The sequence below is a fragment of the Canis lupus genome, chromosome 9 (assembly GCF_048164855.1).
Source record: "Canis lupus baileyi chromosome 9, mCanLup2.hap1, whole genome shotgun sequence".
Classification (NCBI taxonomy): domain Eukaryota; kingdom Metazoa; phylum Chordata; class Mammalia; order Carnivora; family Canidae; genus Canis; species Canis lupus.
The window spans coordinates 33567079-33583764 of record NC_132846.1 but is presented as its reverse complement, the minus strand read 5'-3'; the positions used below and the strand labels follow the sequence as shown (position 1 = coordinate 33583764).

The 16686-nt window shown below is 42.3% G+C and overlaps 1 long non-coding RNA gene and 1 other non-coding gene across 2 annotated transcripts; both read right to left on the bottom strand.

Moving 5' to 3' along the window:
• Positions 1-353: 353 nt before the first annotated feature.
• Positions 354-461, bottom strand: LOC140640679 (U6 spliceosomal RNA). Its single transcript, XR_012037323.1, has one exon. It is a non-coding gene; the product is annotated as a U6 spliceosomal RNA (small nuclear RNA).
• Positions 462-3718: 3257 nt separating this feature from the next.
• LOC140639401 (uncharacterized) lies at positions 3719-13588 on the bottom strand. The gene is made up of 5 exons (XR_012036134.1): positions 13518-13588; positions 10901-11076; positions 9765-9903; positions 8355-8423; positions 3719-3939 (listed from the first exon to the last, which is right to left on the bottom strand). It is a non-coding gene; the product is annotated as an uncharacterized lncRNA (long non-coding RNA).
• Between the last annotated feature and the right edge of the window lie 3098 nt (positions 13589-16686).

The following is a 16686-nucleotide window of genomic DNA, read 5'->3' as shown; positions in this document are numbered from 1 at the left end:
TCTTAGAAATTTAAAGTATAATTACTAAACTAAAATTACTTCTTAGAAGGTTTGGAAAGATATCACTTGGAAGACAATCATTACACAGAGAAATGCAAAAGATGAGAATAAACAATAAACATTACAGATTAATGTAGGAACTCCAACATTCCACTCAGAAGACTTTAAGAAAGATAAAGTAGAAAATTAGAGGGATAGTTATATTTTAAAACAATACAAGAAAACTTCCCAGAGTTTAAGATTTTAGAGAATTTTAAATCACCAGAAACACTGCCATCTTGGATTGACCAAGAAAGAGAATGGAATGAAAGTTGTCAGACTCCCTTACTATAACCTTCAGTACCCTGTGAATTTATTTTTTATAATGTTAGTATTTATTTGCGTGTCATCCTTGCGCAGGGGCCATGCTAATCTTCTCTGTATCGTTCCAATTTTAGTATATGTGCTGCCGAAGCGAGCACTAATGTTAGTATTTATTTGATAACCAGCCAAATACTTGTTTTCTATTTTTTACTTTTAAATTTAGATAAGACTGTTTAGATGAACCCAATGGTTTGAGTTTTCTTTGTGGGACCCTGAAAGACACCTACCTTTCTCAAGGATTACACTGACAGAAGGAATGATCCCCAAAGACTGATAAAGTCACTATGCCACTTCTGCAGTCTGCACACCAATCACTGGTACCTGCTCCACAGCTCACTGGTTTCTCAAGTTGGAGGAAGGGCGGGCCACCTTTTCATGAACTCTCATCCACCACCATCCAAGTAAAACCAGCTCTTGCCTTCAACCTTGGGTGGCCTGATTTGTAAATGATTTCCAGTCTTTCTAGATCTTCCAAAGGTAGCCTTATCCTTTTAGCTTTGATGTCTCCCTTCAAACAAGCAAAGACTAGACTGAGTGCTATCTGAGAAAAAGCATCCTGAATCTTAGTTGACTGTGAACTTGTGTCCCATCACAGGATTAAGGCACTTTAATCCCTCTACTGAATTGTAAATTTCCTGCCAGCTGGGCTGCTTGATTAACCCACACTTACCCCCAACCCTCAACTTCAAGAAAAATAAAATATAGCCCCAGAGATATTGAATGAGAATCCAAAATGCATAGCAAATTTCAGAACAAGTAAGAATAAAGCCAGCCATGCTGACTCCCAGGACCATATTCATCTTAATGTGTGTCCCTTTTCCTTCTTTTTTTTTTTTTTAAGATTTTTATTTATTTATTTATTCACGATAGTCACAGAGAGAGAGAGAGGCAGAGACACAGGCAGAGGGAGAAGTGGGCTCCATGCAGGGATCCCGATGTGGGATTCGATCCCGGGTCTCCAGGATCACGCCCTGGGCCAAAGGCAGGCACCAAACCGCTGCGCCACCCAGGGATCCCCCCTGTGTGTCCCTTTTCAAAGCCAGTAAGGAGTTGTGGCTCTCCAGGAAGCCTGGGTGCTAGATGTTTAGCTACCTGAACTTCGTACTTCCTGACTGCATCATGCAGTTAAGGCTTCACATTTAATCAAGCTTCACCTTCAAATAATTTATTTGAAATCATAACATTAATAGGTTATGTTGGGAGTGATCAAGATCCAGAATTGCAGTCCTGATGGCCCTGAGGGATGCCATGCCTGACACCACTTGGTTGGCATGGCGCACTGGCTAAGGACTTAGATTCTGGAAAGACAGCCCCGTGTTTAAATTCTTGCCTGCCATTTTCAAGCCATGGGATTTGGGAGCAGTCACACTGCTTCTCTGAGCTTCATTTTCCCTATCTGTATAGGTAGGGAGGGGACTATTAATAGCATCTATTTCATGAATTTGTTATGAGGATTAAATGGAATGATATTTACATATTCATGTAAAGTGGCTGGCCTCTATTCATTGAATGTTAGCTTTTAATATCAACAATGTTATCTTTGTTGTTATTACAAATGGCATATTGATTAATCAGATTTACTAAATTGCCCAGGAAAGAGAAGCAAATGCACAAGCTACTATTAGAAATAGGGAGAGTTAAATCCCAGAATTGATCCTTTCAATGAGGAAAACACCTCAACACAGATGGTTTGGAAAGAGCACTTTGTCATTTGGATCACACCCAACTTTCTTTCCCATAATCATAGCAACTTTGCATGGGTCATAACAAGGACATCCCAAATGAAAAGTGAGAAGGACTAGCTCTAGTAAAAGCCAGGGGAGATAGCTCATTGCAAGGCAAGGCCCTCTGAGGGGTTAACCATCCTGGGGGCAGAGCAAGGCAGTGCGGTAGGCTTCCCAAGCAGCTATTTTTATCTTGTGTTTTGAGCATCTGACTCTAGCTGGTAAAAGGGTTCATTTTCTCACTTGGAAAGTTTTCAAAACACCAAAAGGATTTGGTCAAGAGGGAAATATATGCGCTCCAGCCAAACCTTTTTCAGTGGTCTAAATAAAATAAATAAACCAGCAAAAAAATTAATCACAAATCAGCTTCAGGCTGTCTATGGATCCATTCAGGGCAAGTTGTCATTTGTTTATCAGTAGCAGACAGCAGCTTCCTGCAACCAACAGCAGCTGTCACCCTGTAAAAGGACATCTTTCCATTTTCATGAAGAGTAGTGAAAATTTTAAGGCAACACAAATGACAAAATATTTGACTGCATTTATCTGCCTTTTGGCTATTTTTACCCCTGTGCCATGTAAATGCCTTCCAGACTTCCCTGACAACATTTTACTTTTTATTCAAGTCTTGCTTAGCAGCCAAGGCACACGTCTTGCCATTTACATTTTACAGATGGAGAAGCTGAGACCCTAAAGTGTTAAGTAATATGAACATAGTAGGACCAGGCAGAACTAGAAGCCACATCACAGTTGGCTTAAAACTGCCCCAAGTCCCAAGGAAGGGACAATGGCCATCATGTCCCTTCCTTGGGAAATGGGAAAGAATACCAATTCCACAAATGCCAGCTTGAAGCAGATCAAAGTAGTAAGTGTGATGACCTAGAAAAACGTAGATTGATACTTTCTTGCCCATTGAAGAACTTGATATATACACTCACAGCATCTGTTTGCAATGTATAGATTTTGTTTTTTCAGCTGAGAAGTATGAGAGTCCATATTTATTGGTGCAGTTTACACCTCGTAATTCCTTTTTACATATTCATAATCTGGATAATGTTTTCTATGTATTTCCGCTGGGCTGTGGAGTTCTTTTCTCATCCAGACTTACCATAATTATTTTGTTAAAGTACCTGAACCCATTTATTTCTACATTGATCCCATACCAAGTGCCTTACAGGGCCTCAGGACAGGGGACCTGGGACCACAGAGATGAACAGGTCTCAGATCTGCTATCAAGGGATTCAGAGTCCACCAAAATTGACATGGAAGCAAGTAGGCAGATGTGTAAAGAAATATGCTAGGAACTGTGGAAGTAATTATCTCTGATGGACAAGGAAGGGCTTCCTTCTTTCCTGGGCACCCTTTGTTGTCTCTTTTTGACCTCTCACCTCTGCCCCGCCCACTCTGCCCAGTTGCCCTCTGGTGTTGATACTTCCTCTCATATCTCCCTTGCTGCACTTCAGATCGGACCTCCAACACCCCTGACAGATATTATTCCACAGAGCAGAGGGCACTTCTGTGCGTATAGTACGGATTTTCCCATGTCCTGCTCATGAGCAGTTCTCCCATAGGGTAAATCAATGCTAATTCTTTAAAGCAAAGCAACGTTAAAGTAATTTTTTTCCCTGAGCGCATTTCAAAGATTATGATCTATGAAGAATACTAAAATGAGACAGCATCCCTGGGCCTAGCTTGTGACTAATTTTTATTCATCTGATTTATAGAGGTGATAGGCAGGCAGTGTCCTCCTCATCTCTGGATTGAGGATATGCTGACAGCTCCATCCATCAAGCAGGCTTTCAGAGCACAATACTTCACAGAAGTTGTTAAACAGAGGTCCAGCTGGTTAACACTTCTAGGAGACGAGAAAAAAGAAAGTTAACCTTAGTGGGAAACATTTCCCACTGTGAGAAAGTATTTCACTTACCCAGCAGGGGAATGGACATAGCAGTAAAGTCTTTAGTCAGAGTTATTAGAATTTAAAGATGAATTTCAACCATATGTCTATATTTCTGCTTTCTTTGTGATCTTGGAATCAATCCCTGCTTGAAACATATTGATAAATAATCAGCCAGTGATGGCAATCTCACTGAAACTTGCATTCATCTTCATTAGTAAATTTAAAGACCACTGATGTCTATAAAATAGGGCAGAGCAAATAGGGAAGATACAACTCCAAGTCTACAATGGCACTGGCCCACAAGGAGTGAGACTCTGCAGCTGGACGCCTTTAACAACTAAAGGGACAGGGGAAGGAGAGTGGCTGTGTGCACGATCACATTAATAGTTCGGTTGGTGACCATCGTATGCTAGCTTGAATAACTTTAAGCCCATGCAAAACATCGAAAGTGCGTATTTTAGCTGCTAGGTTTAATATATTTTCTTTTTTTTCTTTTCAATACTTCTCAACAGTTTTAGGTCCTTCTGAGTTTTAGATCATTGAAGGTCCTCAAGGACAGAGAAATTCCACAAGGGCAGGAGAGAGACGACTTACGGAATAACTGCTTATGAAGTCTGGTTCAGGGAGACAGCCCACCTGAACAGCCTTCTACATTCAGTCTCCAGTGGTCTTAGAGATCCTTGCTGTGCTTGGAGCGGGAAAATAACTTCCAAAATGGGGCCAGAGCAAGAGTCACACAAAAGGCCCCCAGTCGACAGGTGCCACTTCTGTCCTTGGCAATTTGAGCTTTGTGAGTACTCTCTATCAGTGGCCTCTGTTCACCACTCTAACTTTTGTTGTGATTCCCCTCAATTGTCTCAGTTCTCTGTGGCAGGGTAGGGTGGAGGCGGGGACAGAGAGAGATTTTTAACAATCTCCTCCTGACTTCTAAAGAGAAAGGCTCCTAAAGAAGAGCTCTTCGTTACTGAGGGAAGATAGAGTTGTTGGATTGACTCAGGCGGGGGGAGGCACCTTGGCACCGAGGTTACCTGTTTATCGTACATAGTAAGAGGAAGAAAGAGACAGAAAAGACTGGTGAAGGATGGGGAGGACAGATGGGAGAAGGAGAGAGCTAAGGTGGAGATTTTAATGTGATTTCTGAGCACTGTGTGATGTCATCTCCATCTTCCTATGAGACAACCTGTAAAGTCAGCCTTACCAAACAATGCCTTTTGCAACTCTATTGAGTGTTGGAGGGAAGGGAAGAAGGGAATGGGAGGAAGGGTTCCGTTTTTGAGGAAGTGTCTTGAGTGACCAAGGATTGACTAAAGGGCTGAGCCTGAACTGGACAACATAGTAGAGTTAGCAAAGGTGAGGGCTAACACTCCACTTGAGTCTGTTATTGCCATAGCCAAGATGAGTTATGGAGACACCACAAAGAACCTAGAGAAATGATACCTTCAACCACCTCTGGTACTCTGCTGGGGATCTGAGAACAAAATGCCCTCTTAGGCTGGATGTAAAAATTCATGGGTTTCAGTGGAAGTATTTGTCTAGATAAGCTGTTTTACGGCCACCAGATATTTGAGATAATGGTGCCACATGGCTCTGAATATGACTCAGCCCAGATAGTCACTTAGTGATTCTTTAAATGTGGATCCTGGACCATAAATACTAGAATCACTGGTGAACTTGAGAGAAATCCCAATTCTCGGGCTGCACCCAGATCTACTAAACCAGAGCTTGGAAGATAGGACCCAGTGATTTGCTTAAATGAGTCCTCCAGGTGATCCTGATACATTTGACATTTGAGACTAACTGGTTAATGCAATGATTCTCAGTGTCAGTGGCACCTGAACCCCTAGTAGAGTTTATCAATTAAAGAATCACAGAGTCTCTGGCATAGACACCATAGACTCTGTAGGCTTGGATTAAGCTTGGCACCCTATTTTAACAGGCTATGCAGATGATTTGGGGGTCTATCCAAATTTGAGAACCACTAGAACAACAGGTTAGGAAGAAACTGAGTCCCATAACCTGAAATTGTGAGCCAATATGGCTGGCAAGTTAAACAACAACCTATTGAAACAACTGAGGCCTTCCAGGATAGGTGAAGAGCTTTATTTATTTATTTTTTAAAGATTTTATTATTTAAGAGAGAGAGAATGAGCACACGAGAGAGAATGAGCACACAAGGCAGAGGGAGGGGGAGAAACAGATGAGACTCCAGGATTATGACCTGAGCCAAAGGCTGACGCCCAACCAACTGAGCCACTCAGGTGCCCCTGAAGAGCTTAATTAATGCTCCTTATTAATACAGGGTGTCCTGCAGCTGACAGAAAGGAAGTTTTGGAGATCATACGCAAGGAAGAATTCTTCATCTACAAGCCCAAAACTCTACCCAAAGGAACTTGAGTAGCCATGGAATGAAAAGGGCACCAGGGAGTGACCCAGTGACTCATTCATGTTTTGCAAGGTGGTAGCTGTGGTCCAAGTGTCCAACCAAGGTAGGAAAGGGCACTGAGCTTCTCCAAGCAGGATCTAGCATTCTGCTGCTCCATGAACACTCTTCAGAATCACCTCGGAACTTTTACAAATGCAGATTCCAGTTTCTGGGCCCCACTGTGGTTTATGGAATTAATTTGTGAAATTGGGGACTGAGAAGCCAAATTCTTTATGCGTACTTTAGGTGTCTTTCGTGCACATTCGAGTTTGAGAACCACTGATCACAAAGTCTAGAAAAATGGGTATATAAATAGGGTGGTTGGCATCATTTACATTTTAGTAAAAGGTACAGAGAATCAGAGAAGTTCCAGGACCAAAAGCTATGTGGCTTGGAAGGAGAAGCAAAGTGGATCATTGTGTCACAGTCCCACCTCAGGAAAGTCAAAAAGTCATTGGTTGTGGGTGAGGTCACTTATGAATTGTTGGTTTCTATGTGTAGACCAAGCACTTAGGGTTTGAGATATGGACTATATAGTATTCTGAGTATATTAAACTTAATATTTCTCTGTGGTAAGAGTGCTCGTCTGGTATTTAAAATAGTCCCAAGAGTGCTGGGAATGTAAGGAAATGCCTAGCTAGCAATGTGCCATAAAATTTCCTGGGAAAAAAGCTCTGATGTAGCTATAAATATAAGATTTCCCATAATATTTAACTTCCTCATTTCTTGTTCTTTTTGTTAATCTCATTTTTCTTGTGGTGCCCAGATGAGAAGTAAAGCCTTAAGTAAATAAAAGGAAATGAGCGGGTGCATGTTTTGGGGACTGCAAAGAAGGGGTGCAATAAGGGAAGCTGGAAATCCCACCTTCTGTTCTGCATGGGGCAGGGGCCAGTGGGGGTCAGGAGGGAGCGCTGGGGAAAGGAAAGTGAGCCTAGTCCCAGGGCTTTTGGGGGTGCCAGATGGGTGAAACTGTCTAAACATCCCATTGCTACCCCCCTGAGTCCTTCCTAACAATTGTGCTGGAAGATCCCAAATTCAAATTTCTAACATGAGTTACATTATTCTAGCATTGGATGTTGGAATACACATGCCTGTCAGCATCCGAGGTTTTAGAAGTAACTAGACACCTTACATATTTTTCCCCTAAATATTTGCATATCTGCTTCTACAGTGTAGACTTGTGATGTCTTTTTAAAAATCTGCTTCCCCAAGTGCAGCTTCATTAAAAGTCAGCTAGCTTTCTGACTAGCATTCCAGACCCTTGATTATTACACTAAAATCCATTAAACACATAAAATCTCTTATTGGAAACTCCAATTAAACCTCAAGCCTCATAAAAGAGAATGGAGTGATTATAGGAAAGTGATCTAATACTGTGCAAAGTGTTGGGAATAATAATGCAGGGGATTTATGTGGGGCCTTTTGCCCAAGCAACTAGAAGAATTTCCTAACCTCCGTCTGGTGGAGCCAGTTTTGATTCCTAGTTTGTTCATTATTTGGCCTGGCACGCGTTCAGGTTTCCCCCCTTGTAAAATGGGGACAAGAGTAACTGTCTAACCGAACACTCAAACACTCAGAGATAATGGGTGCAAATGTTTTCTACAATGTCCGGGAATAGTTGTTGCCATAGTAGAAACCAAGGAATGGCTATTCCTTTATCTTAATCTTCTAGATTTTTTTGTGGTGTATTCAGGGGAACCACTCAGCCTAATAGTGTACTGGTCATCATCAATGCCCAGTAGAGGAATGGTTCTCACACTTCACTGTGCCTAAGAACCACCTGGAGATCCTATTAAAATGCAGATTGGTGGGACCTGCCTCCAGAGAGTTTAATTCAGTGATTTTGGATTGGGCTGGAGAAATTAATTCATCCAGCAATTATGTGTGCTGGGCCCTGTTAAAGACATGAGGGAAATACAAGTGAACAGGCAGACAAAAATCCACTCACAGTCTCTCTGCATTTGTGGCAGGACTCCAGGTGATGCGGACACTGGTAGACACACTCCCCCAAAGGCACCTTGAGGACAGGAGCGACAGCATAAGTCAACTAGGGACAAGCCTAGTCATTGTCAAACTGATGGCTATACTAGTGGAAACTCCAACACATTTTCAAAATCCTTTTTTTCTTCTCCCCTGGGACCTGCTCCTTGATCCCAGTATTCAGGAATATTTTTATTTAGGAATGCTGCGTTCATTTTGGACCTTCTTAGCAAGTCTGTCTGTTCCAAGTTCATTGCTTTTTCTCTCTAGTGTCACACATCATTTACACTGATTTCTCAAGGGATCTCCTTAGTATCAAAGTCTTTAAGGAGAATTGGGAAACCCATCACTGGTTCCAGGGATTTTGGCCACAGGAATCATCAGGAATATGCTGGATTTGACCTCTAAGAATTGAAAGACAATTAATTTGTCCAGTTCTAACCTAGCCTAAGAGATTACCTTACATGGAAATTAGTCTTGGACTGACTGGACTTACTCTAAGTCATTTCATTTTCTTTCTTTTTAAAACTTTTTTTATTTTTTTATTTTTAAAGGAGTAGGCTGGTAAACAGAACTCCTGGGTTCTTTTTTTTTTTAAGATTTTATTTATTTATTCATGAGAGACACAGAGAGAAAGAGAGGCAGAGACACAGGCAGAGGGAGAAGCAGGCTCCATGCAGGGAGCTCGACATGGAACTCGATCCCGGGTCTCCAGGATCACACCTCAGGCTGCAGGCAGCGCTAAGCCACTGCGCCACCAGGATCGCCCTTCTTTCTTTTTTTAAAGATTTTTATTTATTTATTCATGAGAGACACACAGAGAGAAGCCAGAGACATAGGCAGAGGAAGAGGTAGGCTCCCTGTGGGGAACCTGATACAGCACTTGATCCCAGGACCCCGCATCATGCCCTGAGCCAAAGGCAGACGCTCAATCACTGAGCCACCCAAGCATCCCTAAGTCATTTCATTTTCATTTCCTTTTCTATGTTATAACATTTTGAAATGGGGAAAATTAGCTTGTGTTAATGACCTATACTTTCTACGGGATGAAGGCAGTTGATTAGTTTCTTCAAGTTCTTTGATGCATCAATACTGAAGATGCATTGGAATCTCAGCTGACCCAGACCAACAGAGCAAATGAAGAACAGGTGCAAAATGGCATTGCACTTAAAAAAATACTCTTTTTATTTGCAATATCCACCTTTAAAAACCCATGTTAATAAAAGAGCTGAATTATAAAAAATTCATTTCACTCCAGGAAACCTCGAGTGCCCAAAGCTGACAGCAAATCATTCAGTGAATAAACTAAAGGTAGGAAAAAAGCAACAAGGGCAAATAAGACTTTAAGTTAGTGAAGAAAATGAAGAACTAAAAATACCTAAAAGATTTCAGGTTCATCAAAAAATGTATCTGGGGAGATTTCTTAAGTAATATTTCATTTAGTCCATATTTTATTTGTTATTTATGTTCTGCTTCCTTCCTCAAAGGATTTGAGGCTGCTCATTTCTTCTCGGTACCTAGTGTGAGATAACATTTTAAAGGAAAAGATCATCTCTTTATCTTCATCTCCTCCTTCCTCTCAAGTTCTCCAACCACTTAGAAATTTCAAACAGGATAAGGAGAGCACATTACTTATCCTATAATAAGTTTTCCAGCATCCAGTATAATCTCTGCCATTTTAACAGCTATTTTTATCAATCTTAGAGATCTTGCCAGCTCCACAAATCTATGAGTCTATATGTATGTATTATGCTTGCAATTGATGGCACAAGGTAAACATCTTGCTTTATTTGCATTTTTTAGAAGTAACTGAAACTTTTTTAATAAGTCTGCAACTTGGGGAAACAATTTTCCTTTTCCAAATCCTTTGGGTTCTTGTCCTCATGTATACATATTTTACATGCAACTATTTTGCTCAATGTTATATTGTGAACATTTTCCATACTATTATACATTTTACCTTTGAAAGGTTACAAGTTCCCCCCCCCCCCACACTTGGAGAAAGAGAGTGCGCATGCATGAGCAGGGGAGGGAGCAGAGGGAAGGAGAGGGAAAGAGAATGGTAAGCAGGCTCTACATCCAGTGTGGAGCTGGATGCGGGACTTGGTCTCACCATCCTGAGATTGTGACCAAAGCCAAATTCGACTGACTAAACCACCCAGGCACCCCTACAAATCACCACTTTTAATGGTTACATAATGGCCCATAGAGTTGACATGCCATTATAACATAGGAAAAAGAAGGGAGGTATTTGAGCAGATGGCCACAATATAGTTCACAAAATGAGTTGCATCGCTATTATTTGTAAGTGCCGGAGCACTTTATATTCCAGGCAGAGAAGTCTGTTACCAACAAACTTATTACTCTGAGGGCTTATCTATCAAACATGCACAAGACTCGAGCTATCTTGGTCTCAATTTTGTTTTGAAACCCCTCTTTATTCATTTCCTGTACTGATATCCTTCAAGGGACAAGTTCTACAAAAAGCAGAACAGCTGAAATGAAATTACTCACCCTTGCCTTCTTGCCAGTGCCCTCTGACACCCAACACACAGACACATGCACCCTGCTTCAGTAGACTCACAGTGGAGAGGGAGTACAGGTTATGAGGAAATAGAGTGTAGTGGCTCTGACCAAGTACTCTATAACCAGACTTTGCCTCTGTGTTCTTGTGCTTTAACTGTTCTCATCTGCAAAAATGAGAATATAACATTAGCACTCACTCTACAAGGTTGTTACAGGGATTATATAAAGAACAAGACATGACAATCATTAAACACCATATAAAGGTTTATTATTATAATTTCTTTTTCACTCACTTTTTTGTTGTTGTTTTAGAGAGGGGGAGAAAGAGAGAGAGGTGGGGGGAGGGACAGAGGGAGAGGGAGAATCTTAAGCAGACTCCATGCCCAGGGCAGAGCCTGACATAGGGCTTGATCCCGCCACCCTGAGATCACAGCCTGAGCTGAAATCAACAGCCAGACACTTCAGTGACTGAGCCACCCAGGCGCCCCATCTTTTTCACTCACTTTTGAAGGAAGGCACAGCACAAGTCAAGGTGCCTGGGCACTAACCGTCAATAATGAATGCACTGTCCAGTGCAATCCTGGTTCCCTTTTCTTTTCTTTCTTTTTTTTTTTTTTTAATTTTATTTATTTATTCATGAGAGAGAGAGAGAGAGAGAGAGAGAGATTGGCAGAGACACAGGCAGAGGGAGAAGCAGGCTCCATACAGAAGCCTGACATGGGACTCAATCCAGGGACTCCAAGATCACACCCTGGGCCGAAGGCAGGCGCTAAACCACTGAGCCACCCAGGGATCCCCAGGGTTCCCTTTTCCTATATTCACTTGTTTTTTTTTTTTTTTTAATTCTTTTTTTTATTCACTTGTTTTAAAGCAATTGTAGCCCAGAGACAATACTCAGACCTGGTGTGTGTACTTTCAGCCCAGAACTAAAGAACCAGCCCTGGAAGTTTAAGCTGTGGTTTCAACTTCATGCACAGAACCTGTCTCAATGATGCTGGCATTTTGTCAGTACAAGATTGTCTCATCCCTGTGACTCTTGAGCACCTATCATGTTCCCGGACTCTATGAGGTGCTTCATAGAGCCATACCTAGTCTCCCAAACAACCTGTTATTGTTGCTGTTATCCCCATTTTACAGGTATTGGAACTCGCAGCCAGAAAGGTAAAGCAATTTGCCTAAAGCCAAACAGACTCAGAATTTGGCATTTACATGCAGGTCCGTGTAACTCCTGAGTCTATTCTTTTTCCACCTCGCCCACTCCTGCACAGTGTGATATTTGTGCAAAGATGACTTGAGTCTTGGGGGCTTGCACTGCTGATGAAGGAAAATGTCTAATGCCCACAGCTGCTTTGCTGAACTATTCAATGCTTCCTACGCAGCCCGGGCTCGATGCCAGTCCTCCAAACCCCTCAGCCACCCCCCGCCTTTCAGACTCAGCATCTATGTTCCGGACCCTGCCTGCAATGGATCCTCCCCTCTGACACAGAGACCATCAGATAAAGCTCATTGGCCCTGGTCCTGTCTTCCCCCTCCTGCTCTGTGCTCATGTCTGGTGACCTCCTGTCTCACCTTATCTCTGTGGCTCACTCTACCATCTTCTTCTTGCAGAAAAGCAGGTTTTGGGGGAGAGGAGTATGTTGGAGACCCCCTCTCATTTTCCCTTAATCCTCAGCTGACACAAAGCACAAGAGTCCCTGATTACACTCCTGGATGTGAGGGTGCACACACCAGTCTTGAGATGGAAGTTGGGAGAAGGTAAAATGAAAGATTTGCAGGTGACTCCTACTGAGCTGCTTTTGTGGGATTTCAGGCAGAAGAGGCTTTCACTCAAGGCCCATACTGAGACACAGGTCAGTGTGAACTGCTGCTATGGGCTCAATTATTTCCCCTCAAAATCCACATACTGGAATTCCAATTTCCAGCAGCCCAGAATGTGGCCTTCTTGGGGAACAGGGTCATGGTGGATATAATTAGTCAAGACAAGTCATAGAGGAGTAGGGTGAGTTCCTGATCCAATGACTATTGTCCTTCTACAAAAGGAAAATTTGGACACAAGCATGATGCCCCCAGAGAGGAGACCATGTGAAGGCAACGGCAGAGGTTACCCTATGAGGGTCATCTTTTATAATCAAGGGCCACCAGAGATTGCCAGCAAGCCATCAGGAGCTAGAAGAGAGGAATCAAAGAGAGTTTTCATCATGACCTTCAGGAAGAACTGACCCTGCTGGCTCCTTGCTGTGGACTTCTTGCCACCAGGACTGTGAGGAAATAAATTCAGCGTGTATGGAGCCCATCCTCTCCACTCCCCGCTCTACCCTATTTGTGGAACTTTGTTCCCCAAAGCCCAGGAAACTGCTAAATTGGAGGGATGCCCCCCAAAATCATCTGAAAACTATTGAGCCTGGTTACGGGTAAGGTGGCATGCAAACAGAGGCAAGGTTGTGGGAACCTTCCTGCTGGGCTAAGGGTCCCAGTGTATAAATGCCCCAATCCCACCCTGAGGTTTTTGAGAGACTGTTCCAGACCAGGAACAGCTCACCCTCACAAAATACCAGATGCATGGGCCTTCTCTGGTGCTTGCCTGGAAAGAGGGAAAAAGTGTTACCTTGATCACAGAGACACATTATGACTTTCATGGGCCTGAGGCCATTTGATCCTTATGGACTCCTTCCTGTATTGAAAAAAAAAAAAAAAAAAAAAAAAAAAAAACCTTAAAAATATTTGACAACCTCATTGGTATAAAGACAAGTATAATCTATGCTGGATCCATCATGATACATGCATTCCTATTACATTTATTTTTTTCTTCAGATTTTAAAAGAAATTAAAATTAAAACATTTCAGTGGGCCCCTAAAAGTGTCATGGGCCCCAGCCACTGTGTCTGGTGATAAGACAGCCCTGACCTATGGATAAAATGAGTGAACTATCAGAGAGTCCAAAAAAACCCCTACCCCTGCTGTGTGCTACTGCCGCAAGAAACAGCCTTGGAAAGACCTATGAACAAGTGTGTTGTATATAAGCACTCTCTCCATCCTTGGAAAGCTATGCAATCTTCACATTAGTTGCATTTCTTGAGTCCAAAAGTCCATAGTTTGCCTTACACTTTTCCTTTACCTCAGGATGAACCACAAAATAAATACTCCCAGACGTAGACAGAGAGCCGTGCCACATATTAGCTGCCACCACCTGCAAGTGTGCGACCATAAATCCACACCCCTCCCACTGAGGCAGCCATTGGATGCCGTCAGAACCATACATAAAACATGCCCCTCTGCACTGTATTATCGGCCTTCCTGATTTACTGTATATACAGTCTCCAAGTTAAATACCAACAGAAGCACCCGAAAATATATTCTCTTGCAGCCCCTGTCTGAAAACCGCATTGCCAAAATAATGTCTACTCATTCATCATTTCCTTCCCGGTACTTGAGTGTCATTCTCAGAAATATACCCCTACAGCAGTGTGCCTAGAAACTCATGAGCATAGAGAAGGAGAAGCAGAACCTCCAGATTTAAGGCCCAAGCATTTAAAAAGTGAGCGTGTTTCAAAAATGAGATAAACAATTCAAACAGTTCGTATCTGATTTCCCCTTAGCAGAGGCTTTTACTGGCTTCCCTTAATGTCATATTTGAATCTATCTTTCTTTTATGCCCACCTCCTAACAATAGGAGCAGTGATAACATATTAAATAAATAAACCCACACTAAACGGTTCTCCCTAGAAACCATTATGAAGTGTCTGTGTTCATGAGAATTCCAGTTATTTTCGGCCAAGGACCCAGGAGTGTAGATTTTTAGTCTGTGAAAATCCACTGGAGCACAGATCTCAGGAGACAGAGAGCAGTCCCGAAACACTTTATCAATTTGAGACTAGGGGTAGCATTAGTTTTTGTAGGCTGCTCTGAGTTTGAATTTCGGCTTTATGACTATATAGATGCCATCTTGGAGTATCCAAGTCCTCATCTACCAAGGCAAGATAATGACAACTGAGTAATGTTGATTGGGAATTCAATCTAGATGCCCTCCTTTCTAACAAAACCCTGATTTTGTTTAGGTTACTACTCAACCAGGACCAGTTTCATGGACATGTGACCTGTACAGGCACATAGGGCCTCATGCTTAGAAGGGCTCTGTGCTTGGTTAAATGCTCTGCTATCACCATCTTGAAATTGTTAATAATTTTATTTTTGAACTTGTGATTTGTAAGTAAATCTGCTGAGACAGTGGAGTGTGCATGTGAGCAGAGGAATATATCATGATATGCCAACTCATTCACACCTCTGTGGTAATTCCACAGAATAATTTCACGGTTTAGTTCCACCCTGGTACTGATGGTTGGCTCCAGACCAAGTGTGCCACTCAAATAAGACCAATGTGAAGCTTTCTGGAGGACTCTGAAAGAGTTCACTCTCCCACTTCCAGAATTGATTCTCTTTATTTCCATCTTTCCTTGAGTAAGGATGAAGCCAACATATAGAGCAGGGCAAAGTCAACAGAATCACAAAAAAACAGAGCTTGAGCACCTGGACTAAGCAACCCAAATATTGGCTCCCAATGTAGACTTCCAGGAATATGAACCAACCATTTTGCTGTAAATCCCATTTAATATGGATTTTTTATAACTTGATGCTGAGAGCATACCAGTAAATATTCGAGTAGACAGATGCATACAGGATTGAAAAACCAGAAGTCATGGCTGGCATTGACCAAGGAAAATTTCACGGATCTCAAGGAGGGGGGATTTGGTTGTATGTGAAGAGCAAGAAAAGACAGTCCTGGAAGGAAAGGGTGCTATGGTGTGTGCAAAGGCTGGAGGGAGACACACACAAGGGAGCAGGAAGGAACACAGTCTGGAGATCCAATGGCTCATGCAGGGAGAATGGGTATCATGGTGTGACTGCCCTCAATTTGTGAGGGTTTGGGGTTTTCTCAAGGTGATGTGGTCAGCTGTAGATGGACCCTGTGCTGGGGCACAGCTTAGAAGTGTCTGGGGTGGTGAAGAGACCTGTGGCTATGCTGTCAAAGTAAGATCTTATGAGCTATTTTCTTATCATCTTATTCATGAAAAGGTACTTTACCAGAGTATTAATAGGTCCATGTTTGAGTCCAATTATCTGATTTTGAAACCTCCCTAATAGTATGTTGTGGACAAGTGACTTTATCATTCTGTGAAAAATAAATGTAGAATGAAGGTATTAGCAGTATCTACCTCACCCTTTGCTATGAGAATTAGGAGATTGGTTTAGTGTTTGACACTTGACAAGAGTTCCATGGATGTTAGTTATTATTATTAATAGAACTTTAATTGTCTTGCATGGCTACTTGCTAGGGAGATTTCCTCTGGGGACCATCCACACCCAGGCTCCTATCCCCTCTCCTCATTTTTCAATATTTGGAGACCACCATCCACAATTGCAAACCCCTCTTTCACCTTCTTGGCACCTTCTACAGCAACCTCTGAGCTGCAAGATGAACACTTTCTGGGCCCTAGACTAAGTGTGCCTGTTTCTGCTTTCCTGACATTTGGGCTGGAGGAGGATGCTGCAGAGGCTCTCTGGACCAAATTCCACTGTAGCCAGCCAACCCCTCTGGCTAACCCCAACAGGGGAATGCTGTGGGACACTTGAGTCCTGGCCTGCTTAGAGTTTATAGAAGAAAGGGTAAAAGTCATACAAGAAATACTTACGTAGCTGATTTCACTTGATTTATAAGAATTTCTCAAGTGAAAAAAGCATTGTCACATGCTTGTAGACATTTTCAACATGTTGTAGAG